This window comes from Hakea prostrata, unplaced genomic scaffold, assembly GCF_041222555.1.
Source record: "Hakea prostrata isolate BN-2017 unplaced genomic scaffold, UWA_Hpros_2 contig_46, whole genome shotgun sequence".
Lineage (NCBI taxonomy): Eukaryota > Viridiplantae > Streptophyta > Magnoliopsida > Proteales > Proteaceae > Hakea > Hakea prostrata.
The window spans coordinates 152,772-168,716 of record NW_028291165.1 but is presented as its reverse complement, the minus strand read 5'-3'; the positions used below and the strand labels follow the sequence as shown (position 1 = coordinate 168,716).

Below are 15,945 nucleotides of genomic sequence, written 5' to 3'. Positions count from 1 at the left end.
CTGAGAATGTGTTTGATTAGGTATGATTTGGGATTGGAAAGTGTCCTTTTGACACTTCTGTCCTTGGACATTATTGGAAATAGTATGGGATGTTTCCGAGGTTGCCCATTGACACTTTTCCGAATCATTGATTGTCATTCCTAGGGCTATCTAGCAATGTTTGGCTAGGATGTCCTCGTTATATCAGACCCGATTCGGAAGTGTATTGAGACCGAATGACCTGTGGTAGCGATGGCGATTCACGGGCGCTCAAGACCGGTAACCAACCCGTGAGAGGACGGGAATCACATTGTGGGGGCCATTTATGGGTAGGGATGTATATGGATAGACTTGGGCTCATGGGCGCTTAAGACTAGTGAGTTACATCCATGAGAGGACATGAGAGCTTCCCGTTTACAATATGTGGATGACCTATAGGGTTGATGAGTCTGTAGTCCGGGAATACGCTGACTCTAGTGTGAAAGATACCGGAAAGGATCCCGAGAGGGGAGGAATGGATGTATCTGGATCTGAGTTGATGTAACTGAGTAGATGACTTGCATTGGGCTAGGTTTTACCCTGACATGCGCCAGTACTTAGACCAATGGTGATGTGAGAGAGCGGTGACTTAACCCCCAACCATGGATTGTCCGAGAGGGATGACGGACCCACTACCAACTGGAGCCGAGTGACTGAGACCTACCCAAAGAAGTATGGTGCTATGACTTAAAGCATGTCTAACAATAGAGACCAGCATACATAAGGTTTAGATGCATGCATAAATTATCTGTTTCATACTGCATTGCATCTTGTTATGTTCTGCCGCATGTTATTTATGTTGTTATGAGTTAACTTGCCTTGCTGAGTTCATTTGAACTCACTCCTTTTTGTGCAATCTTTTTGTTAGATTATTCTACACGTACTGACTACTATGAAGGACCATACGATGAAGCGCAAGCCGAAGAAGCGTACTACACGCAAGGTGTTGGCAACTATGAAGATAACCCTGATGATCCCTTGAGCGATCAAATTGTGTACTTCGATTAGACGTAATGTAGAGTTGGAACATCTATATTGGATTGATGAAGTCCATTATTTTGAAGATGTCATCTATAGATTAGAAAACGCGTAGTTTACTTTGAACATTCTATTCGTGCTTTTCTTTAGAAACAGTTGTAATTCTTTTTAGACTTACGTACTACGTTCCGCTGTAGCTGTGGAGTGTGTTTCCGCCTCACTCTACTTCTTTTGATGTGATTACATCTGGTATCATTTCCGCACTCTGATTATATTGATTATTCATTTCCTTATTTGAATATTTTGTTTATAATATTAAAACCTTGATTATTTCGTGTTTGTGATTATGTTATTGTATATGTGGGAGGATGATTTCCTCGATACTTGATCTTCGGGGCTTTGGATCACACTCCCGGGTATGCCAATTAGGGTACCGGTTGGGGGGATGTGACAGAGTGGTATCAGAGCCCAAAGTTCAAGGAAATCCTAACCACAGAAAACAATAACAGAACATTCTTGAGTCATAGATCCATAAGTGACTCATCTACTCTTAGAAGTGAATAATAGAACACTAGAATTAGAAACTTGTTTAATGAAGCATAACTGAATATTTTTGAATAATATACAATAATTATATTTGAACAAATATCGTGTAATGCAATAAAAGAAAAGTGCATAATACACCATAATAAAGAGAAAAAAATGAACTTCATTAACTTTAAGAAAAGTTTACATCTGAAAAGCATAAATGGAAATCCTAAGTACAATCTATCTAGGTGCTCTCCTCTGATCTCTAAATGCTCTGAAGTCCTCGGCCATCTGTGCAATCTGTGACTCTATCCTATCCTGCCGTGACTCCATCCTCTCATACATCTGCTCCTGTCTAACCTCCATCCTCTCGAGTGTGGAAGTCAACAATCTCATCTGAGCACCTAAATCAGAAGTCTCTAGGACTGAATGTGAAGGGCCTCCTGTCTCAAAGTGTGGTGATCTGGGAATCTCATGATGCTCAGGATCAGCCTCATGCATCTCTGTGTCCTCCGCCGCCTGATCATCAGAATCTGGACCAGCATCACCCTCATCTGTTGGAGCCTCCTCCTCATCCTCATTAGTCTCATCATCCTCCTCGCCATTTGGACCTGGAGATCTCACAGTCTGAGTGAGCCTCATTTGCCTGATAGTCCTAGTCCCAATAGCATACCCCAGTGTGTCTGTAAGCACCTTAGTGTCCTCAAAACTAACCCAGAAGTGTCGGAAGATCAATGTCAGTAGTCTCCCGAAGCAAAGGTTCCTCATACTCGGACGTGCCACCAGATCTATCATGACCTGCTGAAAGATGTAGGACAAGTCTATCTGAAAGCCCATGTAGATGCGGTAGATGACTACGGCCTCCATCACAGAAACCCGGTTGTGATGTCTGGCCTTCGGCATGATGTTTCGGCCGACAATGCGACCAATGATCAGACCCAAATCTGTCATTTGTCCACTGTCTTGCAGAAGGTAGCACCCTGAGTCATCCCAGAGAGTGGTGCATATCTTATGAAGCTTGTAGGGTAGCAAGTATCGGTCTACCTCTGCCCCTGATGGTATCCATAAGCACTGTCGTGGATAGTGTGGCACGGAGAATATGTGCCAGTGCCCTAGTAGAGAAGTGGATCTCTGTCTCTCTGACCCTGCTCTCAATGATCAGTCTGAAAAGACGACTTGGTCCTCTAGCCTCCTCGGTAGAAGTAAGGTTCCTAAAGAACAACCTCACAAGCTCAGGATAGACGGGCAAGTCCGCCGTGAAAAGATGAGTCCATGCCTGAGTGTCGAATCTCTGTCGGATCCTGAACACCCTCAGCTCTCATAGGTGAAGAAGCCGCCTGTACTCTATGTGATAGTACTCGAAGTATGCCTCGTACAGGAACTCTACCTGCGGTGTATCGAATCTGTCAAGCCATAGTACCTCTGCTCTAGGCTGAGCTGGAACTCGACCTCTGCCTCGCCTAGCTCCAACTATCCTGCCTTGACCTCGTCCACCTCTCTGCATGGTGTGATGTCTTTGGAAAAGATAAAAAGACATTACATGTTAGTGTTGTTTTGAAAATTCAGCCAGAAGGGCATTTTCGTAATTTTTATCAAAATTGAAAATTTGGGGGAAATGCGAATTGAACATACTAGCATGTGCGCAATACTTGGAATTGCATGTTTATGAAGTTTATTTGGAGAAAATCGATCAAAATCTCGGTCTAAAGTTGAAAATTCAGCAAGAAGGAATTTGAGAATTTTGAGATTTAGGTCAAAATTGGATTTTTAAAAATTTTGAAATTGGTAAGATCAAATTACATGTTCACGTTCACAATATCATTTTGAGCATGTAGCATTTGATTTCGTGCGAAAACTCCAAGTGCTTTGAGAGAAATCAAAATTTTTCTAAAGTTAACGATTTCAGTACGAAAGCGATGTGAAAGTGCAAGATTGTGTTAGAACTTGTTGTTTAAGCATGGCATTGTGCTAAAAACCTAGGGAACATGTTTCTAAATGTTCCTAAGCATGATTTCTAGCAATAGACACAAGTAAAACATGGATTTTGTTGAAATGCAAGCATGAGAAGATGAAATTGAAAGTGAATATGAAGATTTACCTTGTGTGAAGATGAATGAGTGTTGTAGTGATGTTGTTGAAGCACCAAACTACTTGGAAAACACCTAGGAATGCTTTAGCACCTCTTCCCGAGAGCTCCCTCTCAAGTTAGCAAAGTTTGGAATGAGTTTGAATGGGATTTTGACACTTAAAACCCTGAAATTCGCGTGCTGTAAGCATTGGTTGACTGGACCACTCGACCAATGGAGACAGTAGCTCCAATTTCTGTTGAATTTTGGAAAATTTGATTTTTTTTCTTCCTATGATTGATTGTTTGATGACTAAATGAATGTATTTAAGATCCTTAATCATTTGGACTTGTGGATTATGTCGAAACTTCGAAATCCGATGTTTTTGACATTTCGGTTTTTGCAGTATGGTTATGTTAAGAAGTGGGCGTGGTGAATCCAGTGGTCACGGAAGTGACGAGATACCAATCGATGGTCTTGATTAGCAGACCAACACTGGTGACCAAGGTACTCCTGATATACCTAGTGCCCTGAATGTTGGAAGCTTTTGTGATATTGCCAATATTATGGGCAATATGATGCAGCAACAAGCAGCTCAGTTTGATCAGATGTTGATGGGTTTCATGACTCTTAATAATGAGACTCATGCCGGTATCAACGGAAATCCTCAAGCCGCAGTTGTGAATGCAGGAGGATTAGCCGGAACTCCTCATACTCGTTTGATGGAGAGTTTTCTAAAATGCAAGTTCCCAACTTCACCAGAGTATCCAAGGATATCTTGTTTCCTAACAAGTGGCTACGTGAGTTGGAAAAGGCTTTTAGACACCTGCAATGTACTAAAGCCCAGAAGATTTTGTTTGCCGATCAGAAGTTGCAACATGAAGCTGACGCTTGGTGGACTTCCACCCTGCCTGTTTTGGAAGGTTTGCATGCTGGCATTGAGTCGTGGGATTTGTTCAAGGAAGCTTTTTGCAAGAACTATTTCCCGGAAGCAATGAAGGATGCGAAGGAAGTTGAATTTATGGCTCTTACTCAAGGATCTTTGTCTGTGTTGGAGTACCAACAGAAGTTTGAAGAGCTTCACTTCTTTGCTCCTAACTCTTTGAAGATTGACATTGCCAAAGCGAAGAAATTCTTCAAGTGATTGCGACCTGCAATCAGGGCATATCTCACCATTCAGCCTATTGAAAGTTATTCCCAGGTGGTGCAGAATGCCGAGAAGCTGGAAGAAACTGAGAAAGAGAATGCTAGAGTGCAAAGACCCTGGCAGCCAAGGAATCTAGGATTTGTGAATCGTACTGATCGACGCTTTGTGAGACCTATGCCATACCCTACTCCTACTTTTCAGCCTAGGAGTGTAGGTCAGAGCTTTGGATTTCAGCAACCAGGCTAGTTTAGTCAGTTTTGTGGAATCGGCCACCGATGAATTCGAATGCTAGACCGATGAATATGAATGCTAGGCCCGTGAATTCTATTCCTAGTCCTTTGGATCAGAAGCCTCCAGTTGCACCTGTTCCTGTGGGATTTAGTAACCCTGTTTGCTTCTACTGTAAGCAGACTGATCACTTAGCTCGTGCCTGTCCTAAGAAGCCAGTTCAACAGTCGGTTCCTACAAAGAGTACTCCTGTCCCTCCTTCTAGAAAAGTATTCAGTATTTTTGGTACTGAATAGGATGCGAATCATGAAGTGGCTACAGGTACTTTAATCGTTGCTTCTATTCCTGAATTTGTGTTATTTGATACGGGTGCTTCTCATTCATTCATATCATCTGCATTTATCAAGAAGATTGATTTAAAACCTAAGAATTTATCTAGTTGTTTATTGATTAGTACCCCTACTGGACTTGTTGTGAAACTAGATAAAGGATTAGTTAAGTGTCCTATTTTGATTGGTGGAAAGAATTTGGAAGCCTATCTGGTACTTTTGGATATGAAGGATTTTGATATCATTTTGGGTATTGATTGGTTGACTACCCATAATGCCGTAATTCTTTGTTCTTCAAAGAGAATTCAATTTCGGATTAGTGGAAGTTCAAATTTTGAATTCCAAGGCGAGAAAGGAAGAATTGGTAAGAAGACATTGTCTGCACTGATGCATGTCTATGCATTAGTTGAAGGTATGCCATCTGAAGGAAAGGTTAAGGAAGGAAAGAAAGTAGAGGAAGTTAGTATTGTTTGTGACTTCATTGATGTCTTTCCGGAGGATTTGTCAGGTGTGCCACCTAATAGAGAAGTGGAATTTTCAATTGATCTAATCCTTGGTGCTGCCCCGGTATCTAAGGCTCCGTATAGAATGGCTCCTATTGAGTTGGTAGAGTTGCAAAAGCAGTTAAAAGAACTCTTGGATAGAAGTTTCATTCAACCTAGTGTTTCACCTTGGGGAGCCCCGGTCTTGTTTGTTAAGAAGAAGGACGGTAGTATGCGGCTATGCATTGATTACCGTGAGTTGAACAAGCTGACCATCAAGAATAGATACCCGCTGCCCTGAATTGATGATCTTTTTGATCGGTTGAAGGGTGCATCAGTGTTCTCAAAGATTGATTTAAGGTCTAGATATCACCAGTTGAAAGTGAAGTCAAGTGATATTTTCAAGACGGCTTTTAGAACAAGGTATGGTCATTATGAGTTTCTAGTTATGCCTTTCGGTTTGACTAATGCTCCTGCTATGTTCATGGACCTCATGAACCGAGTATTTCATGATGTACTTGATAAATTTGTGATAGTTTTCATCGATGACATTTTGATTTACTCAAAGAATGAAGAAGAGCATGTAAGGCATCTAGATTTCACCTTGCAAAGACTGAGAGAAAAGAAGCTTTATGCTAAGTTTAGCAAGTGTGATTTCTGGCTCAAGAGAGTAGTATTTCTCGGCCATGTGGTTTCTACTAAAGGTATTTGTGTTGATCCTGAAAAGGTACAAGCAATTGTTGATTGGGAAAGACCGAAGACTGTAATGGAAATAAGAAGTTTTCTTGGTTTGGCAGGCTACCATAGAATGTTTATCGAGAACTTTTATAGGTTGGCTGCTCCTATGACTAAGCTGACTAGAAAGGAAGAGAAGTTTGTTTGGTTTGACGCATGTGAAAAGAATTTCCAAGAATTGAAGGATAGATTGACAAGTGCCCCGGTTTTGACTATACCTGATAATTCCGGTGGTTTGACAGTCTACACCGATGTGTCGAAGATTGGTTTAGGTTGTGTGTTGATGCAACATGGTAAGGTCGTAGCTTATGCTTCTCGGCAATTGAAGGATTATGAGCGGAATTACCCCACTCACAATTTAGAGCTTGCTGCAGTTGTCTTCGCATTGAAGATTCGGAGACATTACCTCCATGGTGAGAAAATTGCTATTTTCACGGATCATAAAAGTTTGAAGTACTTCTTTACCCAAAAGGAGTTAAATATGAGACAAAGAAGATGGTTGGAATTGGTCTCTGATTATGACTGTGACATTCAGTATCACCCTGGTAAGGCAAATGTGGTTGCTGATTCTCTTAGCAGGAAAAGTCAGAAGAAAGTACTGGACTTGAATGCTCTGAGTCAACCTCTGTTGTCTTCGATTTTGGATTTTGGTTTGAAAGTTGTCCCTGAAGGTTCGGAAGTTGTTTTGTTTGCTATGACAGCAAGATCCGCCCTTATAGACAGAATTGTTGCTCTACAAGGTTCTGATAAGGAATTTAAAGAGAAGATTGAGAAGATTTCTTCGAATCCTGATTTAGACCTTGACTTTGGTATATCTATGGATGGTGCCTTATTGTTTAGAGGAAGACTTTGTGTGCTAGCTAATGAAGGAATTAAGAAAGAGATTTTGAAGGAAGCACACCAGTCGATCTTTACAATACACCCTGGAAGCACCAAGATGTATAAAGATTTAAGAGAACATTTTTGGTGGATTGGTTTGAAGGCCGATGTTGATGATTTTGTTGCCAAGTGTGAGACTTGCCAGCGTGTGAAAGCCGTTCATCAACCTCCATCTAGATTACTTCAGCCTCTTCCTATTCCTAGTTGGAAGTGGGAAGATATCTCTTTGGACTTCGTGACTAGCTTACCTCAGACAGGTAAAGGCAATGACACTGTATGGGTAATTGTTGATAGGGTGACAAAATCAGCCCATTTCATTCCTATGAAGATCACTCATACTTTGGATAAGCTAGCTCGGCTATATGTGGATAACGTAGTTCGTCTGCAGGGTGTGCCTGTAAGTATTGTGTCTGATTGTGATCTTAGGTTCACCTCAAGGTTTTGGAATAGTTTGCAAAAAGCTTTGGGAACCCAATTAAACTTGAGTGCAGCTCATCATCCACAGTCTGATGGTCAATCTAAGCGGACAATTCAAACATTGGAAGATATGCTTAGATCTTGTGTGGTGGATATGGGTGGAAATTGGGATGAACACTTAGCTTTGGTTGAGTTTACCTATAACAACAGTTATCAAGCAACAATAGGCATGGCTCCATTCAAGGCTTTGTATGGTAATACTTGTAGGACACCCTTGTATTGGACTGAGATTGGTGAAAGGAAAGTCTTAGGCCCGGAGATGATTGAAGCTACAAGCGCAATGGTTGACATGATTAGAGAAAGGATTAAGTCTACTTAGTCAAGACAGAAATCCTATGCTGAGAAGAGAAGGACCGATTTGGAATTCCAAATTGGGGAGAAAGTCTTCTTGAAGGTTTCACCTATGAAGGGTGTAATGAGATTCAATGTCAAAGGAAAGCTTAGCCCTCGTTACATTGGACCCTTTAAGATTTTGGAAAAGGTTGGACCTGTTGCGTATCATTTGGCTTTGCCTCCATCTCTTGGTGCAGTGCATAATGTGTTTCATGTTTCGATGCTTCGGAAATACATTGAGAATCTGAAACACATACTACAGCAAGCGCCTGAAAGACATAGTGTTGATCTTACCTATGATGGAGAACCAGCTGAAATTTTGGATAAGAAGGACAAACAATTGTGGAATCGCACCATCCCTTTGGTAAAGATTCTGTGGAAGAATCGTACCCCTGAAGAAGCTTCTTGGGAGAAGGAAGAAGACATGAAGAAGAAGTTTCCTCACCTTTTTGGAAGTTCAGGTACGCTTTAAATTTCGAGGACGAAATTTCTTTTAAGGGGGGGGGGGGAGAATGTGAAACACAGCCCTAACCTAACCCTGACCTTGACCCCCAAACAGGGTTGTTTTTAGGTCCGAAGACCCGGAGTAAAGGAAGAAGCCAACTATGGGCCATCTCAGTAGAAGACATGGTGTTTGACTCTGAACCCATGGATGTTGATGATGGAGTTCCATACTTGGAGGTCTGTGCAGATCTGGAAAGAAAGCTGCACCTGTCTGAAGATGAGATTAGTTGAAGGACTTGGAGTATTATCTGACTTGGTTTGAAGGCATTTCTACACACTAGATATGTCACTTGTTGTGTGTGCAAAAGCCCATGAGGTTTGGACTTGAGTTGGGCCTCCATTTCCCTATTTTGGCCTCGCCGGACTGATTGGTCGACTCATTGGTCGATTGGGCCAGTCGACCAATTGTGTGTTAAATCCAAGAAAATCCAATTTTAGGGTTTTCCACTCTCTATTTAAACCTACTTCGAGTTTCTTAGTTACGGCTGCCTCCTAAACACTTTGTGAACGTGGGAAGACCATTCCAAAACTCTTTCCGGTGGTTTCGAAGAATCATCTGCAGATCTGAAGCCTCTCATCTCTGATTTGACAATTCAAGGTTAGTATCTCTTCTGAATTTTACATTATTCTTTCTTCGATCTTGTTCTTGATTGAGATCAGGAAGAAGATGGTGCATTCTTGCAACCATCTATTCCATGATCTCATTCTATTCCTTGAGATCTATGATCATCATCGTGATCTTAACCCTAACCTGGAATTTTTCTTGAAACCCTGACCCTTGTTTGATCTTTTTGGAAACCTTTGGTAACCTCCCATGTGAGGGTAACCACATAAGTTATATTTATGTTAATCTAAACTCTCTTTCAATGATTTTCTTGCTAGCAATTATTTCCCTTTCATCTTGTAACCCTAGCCTATTTATGAGAGCCATAGGTTGAAACCATAACTTCTTGGTTCAAATCAAGAACCCATCTCTTGAACTTGACTTGATGATTTTACCTTCCTATATAGTTCTAATACGTTCTAGGAAAGTTCCCCTTCGAATTTCGGATCAATCCGACTTCAAACAAAGAAGTTATGACCAATCTAGTTTTTGCAATTCCATACTGCCTCAATTGGTTGACTGCTTGGTCGACTGGGTCAGTAGCTTCATTTTTTGCTCAGTTTGATTCATTTGCTCTCTGATCTTTTAGGTACCTTTCCTAATGTTATATCTAGGATTGTTAGGGGTTTATTTGCTAAGTTTGGAGTCTCTCTCTTTGATCTTTGGATTATCTTCGGCGATAATCAAAGTAAGGACAGTTATTTCATAATAACATAGATTGCATACTCTCTGGTTTCTACTTTAAGAAACTTTGAGTTTATTTACTGTTCTTGTATTTTATACTTTTGATGTACTACTGTAAGTATAGTAGCACTTCATTTGTGTTTTCTTTTTCATTATCCAAGCTTATACGAATTGCTTATTACTATATTGTTTAATGATTAGATCATGCTTTTATATTCACTTTTATATGATGAAGTGTTGATTGTATATGACATGGCTGTTATGAGAATGTGTTTGATTAGGTATGATTTGGGATTGGGAAGTGTCCTTTTGACACTTCTGTCCTTGGACATTATCGGAAATAGTATGGGATGTTTCCGGGGTTGCCCATTGACACTTTCCCGAATCATTGATTGTCATACCTAAGGTTGTCTAGCAGTGTTTGGCTAGGATGTCCTCGTTATATCAGACCCGATTCGGAAGGGTATTAAGACAGAACGACCCGTGGCAGTGATGGGGATTCACGGGCACTCAAGACCGGTAACCAACCCGTGAGAGGACGGGAATCATATTGTGGGGGCCATTTATGGGTAGGGTTGCATATGGATAGACTTGGGCTCATGGGCGCTCAAGACCGGTGAGTTACATCCGTGAGAGGACATGAGAGCTTCTCATTTACTTTATGTGGATGACCTATAGGGTTGATGAGTTCGTAGTCCAAGAGGGAATACGCTGACTCTAGTGTGAAGGATACCGGAAAGGATCCCGAGAGGGGAGGAATTGATGTATCTGGATCTAAGTTGATGTAACTGAGTAGATGACTTGCGTTGGGCTAGGTTTTACCCTGACATGCGCCAATACTTAGACCAATGGTGATGTGAGAGAGCAGTGACTTAACCCCCAACCATGGATTGTCAGAGAGGGATGATGAACCCACTACCAAATGAAGCTGAGTGACTGAGATCTACCCAAAGAAGAACGGTGCTATGACTTAAAGCATGTCTGCCAATAGAGACCAGCATACATAAAGTTTAGATGCATACATACATTATATGTTTCATACTGCATTGCATCTTGTTATGTTCGGCCGTATGTTATTTATGTTGTTATAAGTTAACTTGCCATGCTGAGTTCATTCGAACTCACTCCTTTTTGTGCAATCTTTTTGTTAGATTACTCTACAGGGACTGACTACAATGAAGGACCGTACGATGAAGCGCAAGCCGAAGAAGTGTACTACACGCAAGGTGTTGGCAACTATGAAGATAAGCTTGATGATCCCTCGAGCGATCAAATTGCGTACTATGATTAGACATAATGTAGAGCTGGAGCATCTATATTGGATTGATGACGTCCATTATTTTGAAGATGTCATCTATAGATTAGAAAACACCTTGTTTACTTTGAACATTCTATTCGTGCTTTTCTTTAGAAACAGTTGTGATCGTGTCGCTAACCAATCAAAAATAAAATCCTATACTAATCTAGCAAGCAGAATGTACGGGGTCGAACTATGGGGAAGTAAAAGGCTAAGTTACTAAGATTGAATTTAACAAAACTAAATTTAAACTAAATCTATTAACTAATGTAAAACGTTAACTGTGAATATGTGAAGATCTTTGGGATTTCAAATCCCCAATGCTTTTCCCTAATCGATATAACTCTACACTTCAAAGTAAATTAGGGATGGTCTTCCTAGATATGCCCTATCTTCGCAAGACTATCGTCCTTCAAGGAAGCTTGGCACACTTAGTTCGCTAAGTTATAGAACATCTTTGGCCAAACTCAAACACAATCAATTAGAAGATATAGAACAATCAACTTAATGAAATAAGCATGGTTCATCTACATCCCAAAGCAAAGGAACTAGCTACTCATTATTACAAAGTTCATAAGAAAAATAAAGATGAAACATAGGGAGAGAGAGAGAGAGATGTGGTCTTCTTCTTCAGCAATGAGAGAGATGAGAGCCGCATTCGCCATCCTCTTTTCTGTGGTTGGCTTCTCTTTTATGTCTCCCGCACACAATGAATCCCCCCTCTTTACCCATTGATTTAACCTTTATTCTTTCGAAATTTGGAAAAACTTAAAATTTGAAAGTTGTAGATATTTTCAATATAGTTTCATAGCATCTTGAATCATCAAAATCCAAGATCATACAAGAGAGAGAGATATGCTCAAAATACTGAAGGTAGGTCTGTTTACCCGATTTTCAGATTTATTACCAATTTTGTTCCTTAGACCTCCACCTATTTCCAATTTGGCTAAGATCTCACTTTTCATGATTTCTTGAGCAGCAAGATTGAATGTCATGATTTAAAATCTACCAATATCTAATATATTTGCCAACTTTACTCCATATTATCTCTAACATCCAAAATCTCCTTATTCCTGAAAAATACACAAAAATACTTAACTAGATCACTCTAATTAAATAAGTATGGGGAATTAAATCAAATAAATAATGGTAAATGGATGCTTATCAAATACCCCCACACTTGAGTATTTGCTAGTCCTCGAGCAAAACAAAAAAAATAAAACTAATACAAAAAATAAAGAAAGAAAAACCTAACTCACTTTCGTAGGAATCACGGTTGCACTTAGCATGTGCAACAAGCCTTTAAACCCCTAGGTTACCCTAGTGGACGAGTTGTGTCTCGTGAGTGTTTACAGAGAATATACACACAAAATTCTTAAGTGCTCTTCTAATTATCCTGGCAGTAGTAAGAGTAGAAAGATAGATTCCAAGACAAAGACACTCCACTAAAGATTAAAGGGAATATAGGCACCCCCACACTTAAGCTCTTACACCCTCTCTCGAGTCTAGCTCTAGGCAAACAATTCAATTGAGAAGTCTCTTCTTATCTTCAGTCTACCAGTTCACCCTCAGATAAGACTAAACTAGGTACCAAATAATACCAAGAACTCAAGATCTAAGCAATATTGACCTTCTTAGACATTTCTCCTTTATAAGCAAATTTATTCACTTCTTTCATTAATGGTCACAGTTCTAGTCCGTGCAATGTCTTGCCTCTTAAGCTTTCTAGATGGCCTATGTAACGAGTGTTGGGTCAGCCGCTCTCAAGCCAGATGGCCTTAAGGGACTAGGTGTAGAATACCCCTCGAACTTACTTACTCAAGCCAATTAGGCTACAGGCCAAGACTGGACCAAAGACACCCCAACTGTTTGACACGAAGCACGATGTTGGTGACACCGAGACCCGGTTACTAAGAAGGAAGTCTAACCTTTAAACTTCAGCATATTTTTTTTTTCCTTTTCTTTTTTCACATTATACTTCAATTCACTTCACATTTAAATAGTCTAAAATCGGTCTCAACTTGTCACCATAAGCAAAAGGCAATACAAGATAACTAGATGGTCAAACCTTTTGGACAACCTAGAATTCCTATTTTTCGATTCAACCTCGGTTTCAAAATGTAAAACCCATTACTATTCTCTCAAGAGGGTGTTCATTACATCAGATGGGATTTCCAAAACACTTAAACTCTCATTTTGTATCTAAGCAAGGAATTAACACATTTATCTTACCAAAGCCAGAAAAAAAATTGGGCACTTTTTATCTTTGTGACAATGCTCTACCAACTATCAACAAGTCTTACTCGAATTGACACCCCTCCACACTTAAATTATGCAATGACCTCAGTGCATGCAATAAATATATAAAAAAAATGATAGAAGCAAATAGAGGAAAGAGTGTACCCGATGTTTGAAATCATGATAGAGCACGCAACAGTAAAACCTAACAACAAACAAAGAAAAGAGAAGAAAAAGAACAAGAAATAAAATCTAAACAAATGGGTTGCCTCCCATTAAGCGCTAAGTTTAGAGTCTTCAGCCATACTCAATAAGAAGCAGCCAATGGAGGTGGAAGCTCAAATCTAAATGTGAATGGTGACTGCCCCAAAGAAGTGGAAGAGTCCAACAATGTGTTGACTTCCTCAATATTTAGAATATAATCAACCACTACCTCATCAATAAAGTTAATCGCAAAGCACTCTTCATCTCTATTTGAGTTTAAAGATACATTCTTTATAGAATCTGGAATTGAGGACTCAAGAGCTTCAGGGAAGGGGGATTTGGGAGTGTAAGATTCAGGAGAAGGATCCTCTACAATCGAAATGTGCAACCCCTTACAAGGAAATTGATGGAAAATACTCACAGGTGGTGTTTCTTTACCAGGCTTGTGTGCATCATTGCCAGTCTCGTGGGTCAAATCAACCTCTTGTCGACTCTCAAGATCAATGGGCAATGTCTTAGGAGTAGGCAAATGTGCATAATATTCCTTCCCACTGCGTGTCACAACAGAGATTGCTTGGACTTGTTCCTTCCTAGACCCAATTTGATGATTAGGGTTACTTATTGGTTGACTAGGTAACTGGCCAACCTCCCTCCTACTGATGGCATCAACTAGTTGACCAAGTTGAGTTTCCAATTTGTTAATGGATTGAGAATGGGAATGCAACAATTGAGTGTTTTGCTCTAAGCCACTAAGTGCTTTTAGTACCTTATCCTCAAATGATGAATTATGTGAGGGTTGTGAAGATGATGGTTGCTCATTCCTATAGGCATTTTGGTGCATATTAAATGGAGGTGGCCTATAAGGTATTTGATTAGAGGGATTGGGCATTGAGTTTTGCCATGAAAAATTGGGGTGGTTTCGCCATCCTAGGTTGTAGGCATTGGAATATGGATCATTCCCCAATTTAGAGACTCCTTGGGCCAAATGTGCATGCTCCTTAACAAACTCAGGGTATTGTGTAGCCAAACAACAGTCAGTGACATGATGGGATAGGCTAGAACATAAAACACATGCTTTAATCTGATTAGGTGGAGAGAAACTTGTAGGAAGTTGAGATGGGGTTTGTTGTCCTAATGACAAGAGATGGTCCACTTTCTTTGATAGCAAGTCAACCTTAGTGCTCATCTCAATGGTAGGATTAATCTCATAGAGACCGCTCCTCTTTGGTTGCCCAATGGATGGAATCTCAGTCCTAGCTGTTGAAGCATGGTGTTGGGAGTTTTCACTAAGGGTCTCAAAAAGTTCCCATGCCTCATTCTCATTCTTGTGCATGAAAGTCCCACCGCAAGAAGAATCAACCATTTGCCTATGTCGGTCTCTAAGGCCATCATAAAAGCATTGAACCAATTGCCATTTAGGAATAGCATGGTGGGGGCACTTTCTAAGCAAATCTTTTAGTCTTTCCCAAGCCTCATGAAATTGTTCTCCTTCTTGTTGGGAGAAACTCGTTATCGCTCTCCTAATGCTATTGGTACGACTAATGGGGAGGAACTTTTTAAGAAACTCTTGTTGCATTTCTACCCAAGTGGAAATTTTAACATTGTCCAAAAAATGAAGCCAATGCTTAGCTTTATCTTTAAGGGAGAATGGGAAAAGAAGTAACCTTAAAGCATCAACTAAGACATTTTGAATTTTAACCGTAGAAGACACATCTAAAAACTCATCTAAGTGCTTATAAGGCTCTTCATTGGCATGTCCATAAAAAGATGGTAGCATTTGAATCACACTAGATTTGATCTCATATTGAGCTGCCTCTATATTAGGCAACTTAATACAAGAAACCGAAGTATATATCTTAGGAATGAAATGCTCACTCAAGGGCCTCATTGGATGCTCATAGTTTGCTATGGTTCTTTGCCTTCTAAGGTTGGTCAAAGTCTCTTCTAACTCTAAGTCAAGTGGAGTCAACTCAGGGTTTAGGGACGGACGACCATGCAGACACACAGAAGAATAAAAAAAGAATAAGCTAAATAAGGAAAATTAAAAGAAATAACTATAGCAAAAGGGAGAGTTTAGGACGTACGTGAAGCGCAATCCACGTTATCTTTCGAACAAAAGTTACACATGTGGGATCTGAGGGATGGGGATTTTTAAAAATTAACCTAAACAACCCAATTTAATGCAAATATTACAATTGAAAAGTCCTAAATACA

General features: G+C 40.2%; 1 non-coding gene across 1 annotated transcript; it reads left to right on the top strand.

The window, feature by feature from the left end:
- The first annotated feature begins 15,152 nt into the window (after window positions 1-15,152).
- On the top strand, window positions 15,153-15,259 carry LOC148999091 (small nucleolar RNA R71). Its single transcript, XR_016171029.1, has one exon. It is a non-coding gene; the product is annotated as a small nucleolar RNA R71 (small nucleolar RNA).
- The last annotated feature ends 686 nt before the right edge of the window (window positions 15,260-15,945 follow it).